The sequence below is a fragment of the Prionailurus viverrinus genome, chromosome D3 (genome assembly GCF_022837055.1).
Source record: "Prionailurus viverrinus isolate Anna chromosome D3, UM_Priviv_1.0, whole genome shotgun sequence".
Lineage (NCBI taxonomy): Eukaryota > Metazoa > Chordata > Mammalia > Carnivora > Felidae > Prionailurus > Prionailurus viverrinus.
In genome coordinates, this window is record NC_062572.1 from 77980850 (window position 1) to 77994864 (window position 14015).

Below are 14015 nucleotides of genomic sequence, written 5' to 3' on the forward strand. Positions count from 1 at the left end.
AGAGTGGACTCCGGCAGCCTGACGAAGTCCTCGTGCAAAGAGGCAGCTGCCGGCAACCAGAAGTTAGGCTGGTGGGCACTGAAATGGGAAAAGCTGAAGAGATACTGGTGGGAAGCAATGGCTCCAGAGTCAGGACCTAGTTAAGACACCAGATAACACAAGGAGGAGCCAGTATCTAAGGGGACCAATGTCATAGTTGACTCTAACATCACAAAGAAAAAGTCACGCAGCCAGATGAGACAGTGGTCTGGTCCAAGTGTCGCCCACGGACAGAGCTTATTGGCTCTGGCGCAACCTTTGAAGGTCCCAAGGCAGTAACAGTGGCTATCTTCAGTTCTAGAATCTCAGTGGTTTTGAATGGATCATTAAGGGATGTCAGAGTTGTTTTTCTGGGGGACTTGCCTAAAGACTGATTAGGTAACCTTCTCGAGGTCATCTATAGCCCTGGGGCTGTATAAATGTTCCCCTCCTACAAATGCAGAAGGTAAGGTACAAGAAACAGGAGGGTTTTTCTTAGACTCTGAAATTCAGTTTGTCAGCTTCCCCGCCGGAGAACACTGCACACATAAAAGCTCATCTCAGTAATTGTTTCCACGAAGGAGGCTTGACTATTTTATCAATATTCGTGGAAAATGGTTTTTTAAAGCTAATAAGCACGTCAAAACATCTCAAACCTGAAGGTCACATTACTCAGAATTCTTCTCGGATCGTGCTTGAATTCTGTGTCATCTTTCTGTGACAGTAGCACAAGTTCCCAAGCAGTAGTAATTACCCCATTACTTAATCAAAGTCCTAATCATTTAGGATCTATTGTCAAATCTAATCATCTGTTTATCTTAAATAGGCTGTCTTCTCTTCCTTAAAGCCACAGGCAATGGAAGTGTTGGAATTTCCCGAAAGAATGGCTGACCGTAACATCATAGTTTCCTTCCCCAGCCCCTGGTCATCTTGTTCTGCAACCGGTAACTAATTTCTAAAGGAACAAGGTCTTTTTAACCAAAAAAAAAAAAAAAAAAAAGGCAAAAGCTTTGCCATTTAAACCTCAACAGCCTCCAATGTGGAGATGTTCCTGAAGCTTCTCCAAGGCACACTGGAGAGCTGATGTCCTCTCAGCTCCAACTTCTGCTCTTCACAATCTTTACTTGGGTCCTTCATGTTTGTTTGGCTTAGCTACGCTCTTGAAACGTGTTTACGCTCTGGCCCAGATAAGCTCCTCTGAGTTCCCATTAACTCCCAGTCAGAGGTTCCTACCCTGTAACTCATGGAGCCCTGAGAACTGACAGATTTGTTTCACGTTTTCCATGGGCCATTTCAAATTATACCAAATTTGATGTGGTTCTGCATTTAGGCTTTTCCAAGGTAAAGACCTTTCTGGAGCTTCTCCAAGAAACAGGCGACCTGGAACAAGGCTGAAAACCACTTTCTTTTTCTTATCCCTTTTAAAAAGGTTTCAAATAACTTTCCTTTGTTCGGTGTCTTCCCTTCGAACCAAGGGCATCCGTCAGGCTGCTCCCCCACTTCACTGGGTCATCCCAAACTATCCTCTACAAGTCTCTCTCTCTCTCTTTTTTTGCATTCACGCCAGATTGCTCACACTTATACTCCAAACCCATACATTGAGGTAGGAAATTGTTTCTCACTTTCTGATTTTTTAAAATTAATTTTAAGAGAGAGAGAGAGAGAGAGAGAGAGAGAGCACAGGGTAGGGGCATGGAGAGAAAATCTCAAGCAGGCTCTGCACTGTCAGCACAGAGCCTGGCATGGGGCTCGAACTCGCCAATTGTGAGATACGACCCGGGCCGAAATCAAGAGTGGGACGCTGCACTGACTGAGCCACCCAGGTGCCCCTCTTACTCTCTGATGCTTAAAGTGGCTAAATATTTTCGCCCTGGAATGGGCATTAAGATGTTGTCTTTTCCTCATTTATTTATGAACTGGAAACTTGGGCTCTCCTCCAATAAAGATGTCCCGCTGAGTTTACCATGCTAGGGAACAGGAAGATTCAAGGACGATCTGAATCAGAACCTGCAGGAAGCAATCCTTCTCATTATCACACCCGAGACTCTTCCTCCTGCTAGATTTCGCACTCACTTGCAATCACCATGGGCCACATAGTCAGCCGCAAGGCATCATGGTGCCAGCTTCACCCGCATATGTACGCTCAGCAGTTATGGTCTTACCTGCCACCTTGAAGACAAATACCATATAATTTCACTCATATGTGAAAGTTAAGAAACAAAACAGATGAACATATGGGAGGGGGAAAAAAAGAGAGAGAGGGAAACAAACCATCAGAGACTCTTAGTGATAGAGAACAGGGAACAAACTGAGGGTTGCTGGATGGGAGGTAGGCAGAGGATGGGCTAGATGGGTGATGGGCATTAAGGAGGGCGCTTGTGATGAGCACTGGGTGTTGCATGTAAGTGATGAATCACTAAATTCTAGTCCTGAAACCAATATTGCACTACAGGTTAACTACCTAGAATTTAAATAAACATTTGAAAAGAAAAAAAAAAATGAATGCAGTGGGGATGGAGAGAATGGTCAGGTGTAAGGAGACTTAGGAGATAAGGAAGCGAGTGACTTACTGTGGCAGTGAGAAGGGAGGGAAGAAAGGAACCCAAGATTACTTCTTTGTTTCTCGATTGGGCCAGGGGAGATGGTGATGCCAATCACTGGTAGGAATCAGAATGAGCAGTTTAGGTGTGGGGCAAGAAAGAGAGGTGAGGAATTCAGCTTTGGGCATGTTGATTTTGAAGTGTCCACATTCAAGAAATCACTTGGGAAATTATCCTGCAGACACTTTAGAATACAAAGCCTGGGGCGCCTGGATGGCTCCGTCGGCTGAGCGTCCAACTTCGTCTCAGGTCATAGTCTTGCAGTTCGTGGGTTCGAGTCCCGCGTCGGGCTCTGTGCTGCCAGCTCGGAGCCTGGAGCCCGCTTCGGATTCTGTGTCTCCCTCTCTCTCTGCCCCTCCCCCGCTCACGCTCTGTCTCTCTCAAAAAGAAACAAACAACAACAAAAAAATACAAAGCCTGGGGGCGCCTGGGTGGCTCTGTCGGCTGAGCGTCCAACTTCGTCTCAGGTCATAGTCTTGCAGTTCGTGGGCTCGAGCCCCGAGTCGGGCTCTGTGCTGACAGCTCAGAGCCTGGAGCCTGCTTCCGATTTTGTGTCTCCCCCCCCACCCGTCCCCTGCTCACACTCTGTCTCTCGCTCTCAAAAACATATAAACATTAAGAAAAACTTTTTAATTAAAAAAAAAAAAGACGTCAAAGAAAAATCAGCAACTGGACAGAATTTAAAGAGATGAAAATAGATTTTATTCAAAAAGCTATTGTAATGGGGGCAGAGAGACTCTCGTAGAGAACTGGGCTTACTTCTGGAAACAGCCAGGGGCACCTGGTTGAAGTTTGGTCAAGCAAACAAATCCCTCTCACAGACCCCAAAAATAACACAAACCCTTTTTGCTGGAATTAAACCGAGCTACCACAGGCTTGGTGACTGATCTTAAATATTCTCAATATCATATGGAGCCGTATTTCTTTTCTTTTTTTTTTTTTTTTTTTTTTTTTTATGGAGCCGTATTTCTATGTTACTGTAGGGAAGGAAAAAAAATTCTTCCTCTGTTGTCTTTGGTTCAGTGGGTGGAGCCCATGCATCAAACTGAAAAAAGACAGATTGACAGGAGACAAAAAAAATAGAATTACACACATATCAGGGGAGTTCACAAAGAAATGTGACCCAGAAAGAAAGTTACACGAGCAAAGGGAAAAAGAGAGAGAGAGAGAAATCAAGAAACAGACTCTTGACTATAGGGGTGGTTACCAGAGGGGAGGGCGCAGAGGTGGGGGAACTGGGTGACGGGGACTAAAGCGTGCACCTGTTGTGATGAGCACCGGGTGTTGTGTAGAAGTGATGAATCACTGTATTGTATACCCGAAACTACCCTGTATGTTAGCGGGAATTTAAATAAAAAGCGTTAAAAGGGAAGGAGGTTAACCTGGCTTATCCAGTGTGATCCCAGGGTTCCTTTAAATGCGGAAGGAGGAAGTAGGAGGATCCATGTCTGAGGAAGGGGAGAAAAGCTGGCTCTGAAGATGGAGGAAGAGGCCTCCAGTGGAAAAGGAACGAGGAGCACAGGGAATTCAGGCCGCCTCTGGAAAGTGGAAGACACAGGAGACAGATTCTCCTCTAGAGCCTCCAGGAGGAACACAGATCTGCTCAAACCTCGATTTTAGCCCCATGAAATCCATGTCAGACTTGTGACCTCCAGAACTGCGAGAAACTACATGTGTGTTGTTTTAAGCTAAAAAAAAAAAAAAGAAAAAAAAAGAAGAAGGAAGTCAGAATGCAGGATTACATACCATTTTAACAAAGGATAATAAGTTAATGGTGGAGAAGTAACTAGAAAGAAGAGGGTTGGGCTTCCAAGGGCAGTAAATCGTGGAAAATAAAGGGATATGGAAGTTATTTAGCAATGCTTGTTCAACAGACTCGAGCTGGGGTTCTTTCATTGAGGAGAGATGTCTTGGTGATTAAGGTCATCGTGATGAAAGTCGTCCTCCTATTCCTGGTTCAGGACTGGGAGATTCCTTTACAGACAGAGACCCCTTACCTTGGCCAAGGGTAATTTATGCCCTGCTTTTAGATAGGAAGGGGGAGGGCAGTGAGCTTTTCCTGTGTCTGTTTCTCAAGTACCTTCAGCTCAAAATAATCCTTGTGCCAAAGTGGCATATGTTGGGGAAGCATACTCCGAGCAACTTCATTGCCGATAGAAGACGTGAGTCTGGACAGGGCCCCATGTGGAATGGTGAAGGCAGTTGTGAAAATCGACAAGGAAGAGGGGAACTAGGAGTGAATGAGTGTGTGTGTGTGTGTGTGTGTGTGTGTGTGTGTGTGAGAGAGAGAGAGAGAGAGAGAGAGAAACCCTCCCACTAAAAGTAAGCCAAAATTCCAAACTCTATGAAAAAAATCTAAGAAAGCCAACACAATGAACAATCAAAAGATAAATTCACTCAAAGGATGATTTTGAACTCATGTCCCCTAATAGTGAAGAGTAGTTACAAAAGAGAGAGGATCTAAGGAGTATAAGGAAACTAAACATTAAAACAAACCTTATTTATTAAAAAACAGTTTTTTATTGTTCATTCTTGAGAGATAGAGAGACAGAGCACGAGCAGGGGAGGGGCAGAGAGAGGAAGACACAGAATCTGAAGCAGGCTCCAGGCTCTGAGCTGTCAGCACTCTGGACAAAATAGTATGGAGGTCGCTCAAAAAGTTAAAAACAGAACTACCCTATGATCCAGGCACCTGGGTGGCTCAGTTGGCTGGGCAACTGACTTCGGCTCAGGTCATGATCTCACAGATCGTGAGTTCAGGCCCCGCGTCGGGCTCTGTGCTGACAGCTCAGAGCCTGGAGCCTGCTTCGGATTATGTGTCTCCCCCTCTCTCTACCCCTCCCCTGCTCATGCTCTGCATCTGTCTCTCAACAATAAACACATGTTTAAAAAAAAAAAAAAAAAAGAACCACCCTATGATCCAGAAATTGCACTAGTATTTACTCAAAGAATAGCAATAATAAAAATACTAATTCAAAAGGATACATGCACCCCAATGTCTATAGCAGCATTATCTACAATAGCCAAATTATGGAAACAGCCCAAGTGTCCGTTGATTAATGAACAGATAAAGCAGATAGGGTACGTATGTATGTATACACACACACACACACACACACACACACACACACAATACACACAATGGAATATTACTCCGCCATAAAAAAGAATGAAACCTTGCCATTTGCAACAAATGGATGGAGCTCAAGAGTATTATGCTAAGCAAAATAAATCAGAGAAAGACAAATACCTTATGATTTCACTCATATGTGGAATTTGAGAAACAAACATGCAGAGGGGAAAAAGAGAGAGAGAGGGGCAAACCAAAAATCAGACTCTTAACCTTAAAGAACAAACTGATGGGGGCACACGGATGGCTCAGTTGATCGAACATCTGACTTTGGCTCAGGTCACGATCTCACTCTCAGCTGGTGAGTTCGAACCCCGTGTCACGCTCTGTGCTGACAGCTCAGAGCCTGGAGCCTGCTTTGGATTCTGTCTTTCCCTCTCTCTCTCCCCTTCCCAACTTGTGCGCTGTCTCTCTCTCTCAAAAGTAAATAAACATTAAAAAAATTTTTTTAATGTGATAAGGGGTTCATAGTACAAAAGAACCTTTAGTTTGAAAACTAGGAGTTTCGTAAAGAAAGATATCAGACAAAATGAATTAAAGAAAGAAAAATGTCCAGAACTCAAGGATGTGATTTCCAACTGGAATGGGGCATCTGTGTGCTTAGACTGATAAATGAAAAGGATCCACATCAAGATCCAAGATGATGGAGTTGCAAAACCTATGTGGTGAAGACCCCAAAAATCTTCCATGAAGAGTTGGGCGTCAGGAACTCAGCAGACTGGCTCATCAGCAACACCGGAAGCCAGGAGACAATGAAGCACAGCGTTCACAATTCTGGAGGAAAATGACCTCTAGTCCATAATTCTATATGGAACCAAATTATCAATCTTAAATGACAGGGAGCACAGAATAAGAAGCTTTTCAGATCAGAGTCAAGAAATTGGTCTCTTGTGGGGCGCCTGGGTGGCTCAGTCAGTTAAGCATCCAACTTCTGCTCAGGTCATGATCTCACGGTTCGTGAGTTCAAGCCCCACGTTCAGCTCTGTGCTGACAGCTCAGAGCCTGGCGTCGGCTTCAGATTCTGTGTCTCCTTCTCTCTCTCTGCCCCTCTCCTGCTTGTGTTTGCACACGTTCTCTCTCTCTCAAAAGTAAACTTTATTAAAAAAAAAAAAAAGAAAGAAATTTGTCTCTTGTAAAAACACTAAAGCTTCTGCTCAGTGTAAGGGAGGAAATCACAGAAGTACAAGACAGGGGTCCAGCAAGCAGATAATCCAACACAGGGGAGAAATGACACAAATCCCCAAAATTACAGCAAAGAGTAGTCCCAGATTAATATGTCTACAGAAGTCCCACAGAGCACACAAGCGGATGAAGGGATTCCCCAAGAACAAACGCAAATGATAGTTTATTTGATGTTTCAACATATTGGAAGATTTTAATCTCTGGCAGAGATTTGAGGATAAAGCAATGATAGCTAGTTTTAAAACAAAAAAGAGGGTCAGGGCGCCTGGGTGGCTCAGTCGGTTAAGCGTCTGACTTTGGCTAAGGTCATGATCTCGTGGTTCATGGGTTCAAGCCCTGTGTTGGGCTCTGTGCGGACAGCTCGGAGCCTGGAGCCTGATTTGGATTCTGTGTCTCCTTCTCTCTCTGCCCCTCCCTGACTTGTACTCTGTCTCTCTCTCTCTCTCAAAAATTAATAAAACATTTAAAAAAATTTTTAAACAAAAAAGATGGGGCTCCTGGGTGGCTCAGTTGGGGGAGCATCCAACCTCGGCTCAGGTCACGATCTCAAGGTTTGTGAGTTCAAGCCCCCATGTTGGGCTTTGCACTGACAGGATGGAACCTGCTTGGGATTCTCTGTCTCCCTCTCTCTCAGTCCCTCCCCCACTCGTGCTCGCTCTCAAATATAAATAAAAACATTTAAACAAAAAAGAGAGCAAAGAAAAAAGTTGCAGTTTAAAAATTATTTAGAAATCTGGAGGTGAATACCCAAAGAAACAGCTACAAGCAAGAGTGACTGAAGGGGAGAGAAGAGAGCTTCTCCACCTTGGCCTCGTCAGGACTTTGCACTTGGAGAACTCTTTGTTGTGGGGGGCTGGCTATCCCATCCTTGGCCTCTACCCAGTATGTGCCGGTCGCATCCCCCCTTCTAACCGTGAAGATCCAAAGGCTCTCCAGACACTACAGAGGTCCGGTGTGCGGAAGGGTGGTCAAAATCATCCCAGGTTGAAAACTGGAAGAGGGAACTGTTTTGGGTCTAAGTAGGGGCGCCTGGGTGGCTCAGTTGGTTAAGCAGCTGACTCCTGGTTTCGGCTCAGGTCATGATCTTGAACTTCCTGATACTGAGCCCCAAGTCAGGCTCTGCACTGACAGTGAGGAGCCTGCTGGGGATTCTCTCTGCCCCCCCCCTCTGCCCCTCCCCTGCTCTAGAGTGTGCACTCTCTCTCTTAAATAAACTTAAAAAAAAAAAAAAAGTCAATAGTATTCACAGATACCAATGATAATCACTTAAAAAGTATATTGATAATAGCAATAAAAACTGTAAGGCACCTAAGAATAAATCTCAAAGATGAACAAAAGCAAAATAGACAATATCAGATCTGTTATTAACTGACACAGGAATATCTGAATAAGCAAACATAGGTCATGCGTATATACGGGAAGATAAAACTTCATGAGGATGGAGATCCTTCCAAGAGTAATTCATAAATTGAGTTCCGATAAGAATCTCCATAGGACGGGGGTGTCTGGGTGGCTCAGGCTCAGTTCAGCGTCCAGCCACAGCCCGGGTCATGATCTCATGGTTCGTGGGTTCAAGCCCCACATCAATCAGGCTCTTTGCTGTCAGCCCAGGGACTGCTTCGGAGCCTCTCCTTTCCCCCACCTCTTTCTGCCCCTTCTCGGCACACAGGCTTTCTCTCTCTCCAAAAATAATAAAAAATAAAACTAAAAATAAAAAAAGAATCTCCATAGGACTTTCACTGGCTCTAACAAGTTGATCTTAAAAATTCATACAAGGAAGAGAAAATGGTTAAAAATGTGGAACCAACACGGGGCGCCTGGGTGGCTCAGTCGATTAAGCGTCTGACTTCAGCTCAGGTCATGATCTCAAGGCTTGTGAGTTTGAGCCCCACGTCGGGCTCTGTGCTGGCAGCTCCGAGCCTGGAGCCTGCTCTGGAGTCTGTCTCTCTCTCTCTCTCTCTCTCTGTCCCTCCCCTGCTCATACTCGGTCTCTCTCTCTCAAAAATAAACATTAAAAATTTTTTTAAAAAATAAAAAAAAACGTAGAACCAACTGAAGAGAATAAAGAGACAGATCCCCTCATATTTGAAACTTGGTTTGTGGCAGAGGTAGAATTGCACACCTTTGGAGAAAGGATGGCCTATTCGATCAATAAACAGCTCTGGGCGAATCGGCTATCCACGGGAAAAAGAAAACTGGGCCCCTAGGACATGTAGAAACCAATTCCAGGTGTATTAAAAGCTTAAATCTGAAAAGTGAAATCATCGATGATCTATGGGAAAATATCCTCCCTATATAAGAACACATAAATCATAATGCGAATTACTACTGTTTGACTAAATGACTATTTTAAATTTCTTATAATCAAGGACACCCTACATATATAGATAAGACAAAGCCCTCCGGAAGAAGCCACTTGTAATTCACTAAATGACATAGGATTTTTATTTTTAGTGAATTTTTAATTTTTTTTAAAGATTTTTTTTTAAAGTAATCTTTATACTCAACGTGGAGCTCGAACTCACAGTCCTGAGATCAGGAGTCCCATGCTCTATTGACTAAGCCAGCCAAGCACCCCAGTACCCAGTTGTCCATCAACTGATGAATGGATAAAGAAATTGTGGTTTATATACACAATGGAGTACTACGTGGCAATGAGAAAGAATGAAATCTGGCCTTTTGTAGCAACGTGGATGCAACTGGAGAGTGTTATGCTAAGTGAAATAAGTCATACAGAGAAAGACAGATACCATATGTTTTCACTCCTATGTGGATCCTGAGAAACTTGACAGAAGACCATGGGGGAGGGGGGAAAAAGAGTTAGAGAGGGAAGGAGCCAAACCATAAGAGACTCAAACACTGAGAACAAACTGAGGGTTGATGGGGGATGGGAGGGAGGGGTGGATGGATGATGGGTATTGAGGAGGGCACCTGTTGGGATGAGCACTGGGTGTCGTATGGAAACCAATTTGACAGTAAATTTCATATTTAAAAAAAAAAAAGTTTACAAATCAATAAGATAAGCTTAACTGAAAAGAAGACAAAAGAATAAGCACGACATTCCAGAAGGGGGAAATGTGATGACTCAGTAACATACGAAATGGTCCCTACCCCCATATTAGTCAACAGGGACATGCAAATTAGTCACAATAATCTACCATTTCACACCCATCAGAGCCTTGAGTTTCTTCTGATATCCATTTCCTCCCCCATGTCTCAGGTAAAGCGTGGTTTAAGGCAATCCCAGCTAACAAGCCACAAGGCGATATCTGCTGTGTGGTTCTAGGCAAGGCTTATTCACTCTAAAAAGAAAAGATATGTAGGGAAGGAAAAATCGTGGATATCTGGGGGTCTCCTGGTGATGCCTGGAGCTATGGCAGTCCTCTTGTGAAGTGTGTCGAGTGAGCTTGAAATGAAAGCACGGAGGAGGAGCGCACAGGAGGAAAATGGAAGAAACCTGGTCTTTAATGACATTAATGACTAACCCTAGAAATGCCAGACCAGATTTTGTATGTGTGTGTGGGGCGGGGGGGAGAGAGGCACAGAATGACAAATTCCCTTATTGTTGAAGACATTTTGAATTTGGTTTTCTAATACTCGCAGCTTAAATCATCCTAAACGTCTCTGACGCTAAACTACAAATTACCCAAAAGGGGGGTTCACTTTTATCCTCTGTACTAAAAACGCGGCTAAACAGAGGCTCAAAAATTACTTATTAAATAAAATAGAGACTATCCAGTCAGGATGGCACTAGACAGAATGGTAAAGTAAATGATTTCTTTTTTATATTCCTCTTTTTTGGTCATCACTCCCCACCCACATATTCCTACTATACCCACGAGGCCCCCCTAAGTTCTTCTGATGCAAAATGACAGGGGATAAAATTTTTCTCCCCTCCTTCATGCCCCTTATCAAAAACAACTCATGTTGCCATTCCCTCTAGAGTCCCATGCACTGCAAACATTAATATTATTAACTAATTGCACTAAAATATTTAGTTCCTTAATTTCAATTCCTGCCCAGATCATATTTCCATTGTCACAGCTATCTGAAAACTCCTAACCAAAGAAGAAGCCTCTATTAGGGTTCTCAGACCCAGTTCCAACATGGCAGGGGAGAGGGTTCCACCTCACAAAACACTAAGCAATTCTCGGGCATCCTGTTGGTGTCCAAGAATTCAAGTCAATTCTGACACTGTCCGCCCAGAGACAGCATCAGATTCTACAGGTTAAGGATCCAGTCCCACTAGACGGCCCCCACCCCACTCCAGACACCAGTTGCAAGCCCCAGGCTGTTACCTGCGCTTCTGACCCACTGGCTTCCTCCCTTAGGTTCCATTAATTTGCCAGAGCAGCTTTCAGAACTCCGGGAAACCCATCTACTGGTTTGTTCAAGGATGGGATAAAGGATACGAATCAAGAGTCAGATGAAGAGAGGTCCCCAACGAAAGATCTTCTGTCCTTGTGGAGCTTGGGGCCAGCTTGGTGGCCCGTGGGAGTCTTCTGGCTTGAAGATCAGAAGTGCTCCGGAAATAAAATCTCTCTTCTACAGTTTTTATGGAGGCTTCATTACATAGTCATGGTTAATGAAGTCGTGGCCGTTGCCTGATTCAGCCTGCAGCGCCTCTCCCCTCCCCGGGGGGCGGGACAGGGTGGGCATGAAAGGTCCAACCCCTCCACTCACTGGTTGGTCCTCCTGGCAACCAGCCCCGCCCCTGGGCGGGATCCAGAGGTCACCTTCGTTAATAACAAGATGCCCATTTCACTCCTCCACTAGACGAACACTCAGGAACTGCGGATGAAGAGCAGATGTTTCCGAATGACCAAATATATAGTTCTCATAAATTATTATATCAAAAGCCAACCGTGGGAAGATGGGGCCCTGTGGCAAAGTTAGTGAGATATTGGGGGTGTCAGGGTGTTTTTCCAGCACCTCTTCGCACTCACCAGACACGCAGCTGCGCCTCTCACTCACCAGCTTTCCTGTAGGGCCCGCCCATACAGCCCAGCTGAGGCCCAAGACCAATGAGTAACACAAGCACGTCCACTGGGGGCCTTGTGGGGAAGGAGTCCGGCTGACCTCGTGCTATTCCCCAGGTGGGGGAACACTAGCCTGTTTCTTCTCAGAGGGAAGATCAACGTGAACTTACTTCTTCATCTGATTTGGGCCAGCGCCTGAACCGTGGCTAACCAGTCGCCCCACTCCAAGGGCACCGGTCATGGGTTTTATTCACAAGAGGGCCGGTCGCACACGCTGGGGAGAACAGGGCCCCCCGGAGTTGTGCGAGGACGGGCTGCTAGTTTGGAGTCCACAAACAATTAAAATAGACATGGTGGCCCAGAGATGATCTCTCTTCACTTGGTGAGTGGGAGAACCCTCTGGAACCTTCCAGCACAGCCTCTTGCCAACGGTCCTTTTTGTGGTGAGGCAGTAGAGAGATAGAAGCCATGCGAGTAGAGACTAATAGCAGGAAACAACCCCGGGGTGGCTGTGGTTGTCAGCCCCGGCTGTGCAGTGGAACCACCAGGGAAGCCACAAAAACACTGGTGGCTGCATCGGAACTAACTGGTCTGGGATGTAACCTGGGCACCTAGGATATTAAAATACCCCCAGGGGAGCCAGTGAGCGGTCAGGCTGTGAACCACTGCCCCAGAGCTATTTTAGCTGGCAACTCCCACCCCCACCCTCACCTCCACCCCCATACCCACCCCTATGCCCCAAATCCCATCTTGTACTAGAAGTGTTTTCTTTTCACCGTAGCCTGACTTTAAGTTTTCTAATACCTTCTGCTCATTAGTTAATCTACATAACATGCCTGTAGGGCAAGTCGGTGCATTTGCCTTTTTTTTTTTTTTTTTTTTTTTTTAAGTAGGCTCCACACCCTGCATGGGTCTTGAACTCAACCCTGAGATCAAGAGTCGCATGCTCGATAACTGAGCCAGCCCGGCGCCCTACTGTTCGCCCATTTTCGATAGGAGGCAAGCAAACTCTGAGAACATATGTATCTAAGTTAGGGATTTATAAAGTGCCTTTTCTCCTAAGAGATTTTTATAATTGTTAGAAGTGAAAATGTTCTCTTTTCCGCCTGTCCCTTGAGGGCAGGAAGCTAAGGATTTGAGTCAGACACATGAATGACATTGACAATTGGGACTACAAAAGGTGGAAACGGGTTGTCTTAGGGAGGCATCAGTCTCCCTAAGGGACCTTTATCTTAGTGGAAGATACTCATATTAATACTCAGATGATCTCTCATGGATTTTTCCAAATCTTCGACTCTACGAATGCTACACGTACAGTTTCTGTTGCTCTCTGTGTTCCTCTCCATAACACATTTGGTATGTGGGAGGTCTACACATATCTGTTTGTATATGCGTGGGTCTGGACTTGGGCGAATGCTCTTTTAATGCAGCCTTTTCAGCCATCTCCAATAGCATCTCAACATGCTTTCCCAGGATTATGCCTTTATATCACTGGAGGTCAAACCTCTTCTGTTTTAGAGCAGATTAACAAAGTCTTGTACAAACGGTGTAAGGCAGATATTAGATTTAAATATGAGTCAGTAATTGTTTTGAATTTATTTTTGAGAGAGAGAGACAGAGCACGAATGGGGTAGGGGCAGAGAGACGGAGACACCGAATCCAAAGCAGGCTCCAGGCTCTGAGCTGTCAGCACAGAGCCCGACGCGGGGCTCGAACCCACGAACCGTGAGATCGTGACCTGAGCCGAAGTCGGTCGCTCAACCCACTGAACCACCCAGGCGCCCCTGAGTCAGTAATTTTTATGCGCAACAAAGGCGATCCATTGTTTCAGGGTGGTTTGATGAATGCAAAACACTGTAGCTTTTTATCTGGAAATGATGTCAAACTTTGACAAGTTGCAAAAATAAAAATGTCATAGAGTCTCCTGGTACATCCTTTGCTCAGATTCACCTATTTTAAACATTCTACCCTCTGCGCTCTATCATTTGATCTCCTCCCTCTCTCTCTCTCTCTCTCTCTTTTTCTCTCTCTCTCCCTCCCCACTCTCTCTCCACAAGCACACAATTATTTTCTGAAGGATTTGAGGACAAGTTCCATGTCATGACA

At 45.0% G+C, this 14015-nt stretch overlaps 1 long non-coding RNA gene across 1 annotated transcript; it reads left to right on the plus strand.

The window, feature by feature from the left end:
• Nucleotides 1–344: 344 nt before the first annotated feature.
• On the plus strand, nt 345–11341 carry LOC125148742 (uncharacterized). Its single transcript, XR_007145682.1, has 3 exons — nt 345–484; nt 845–962; nt 11262–11341. It is a non-coding gene; the product is annotated as an uncharacterized LOC125148742 (long non-coding RNA).
• Nucleotides 11342–14015: the final 2674 nt, after the last annotated feature.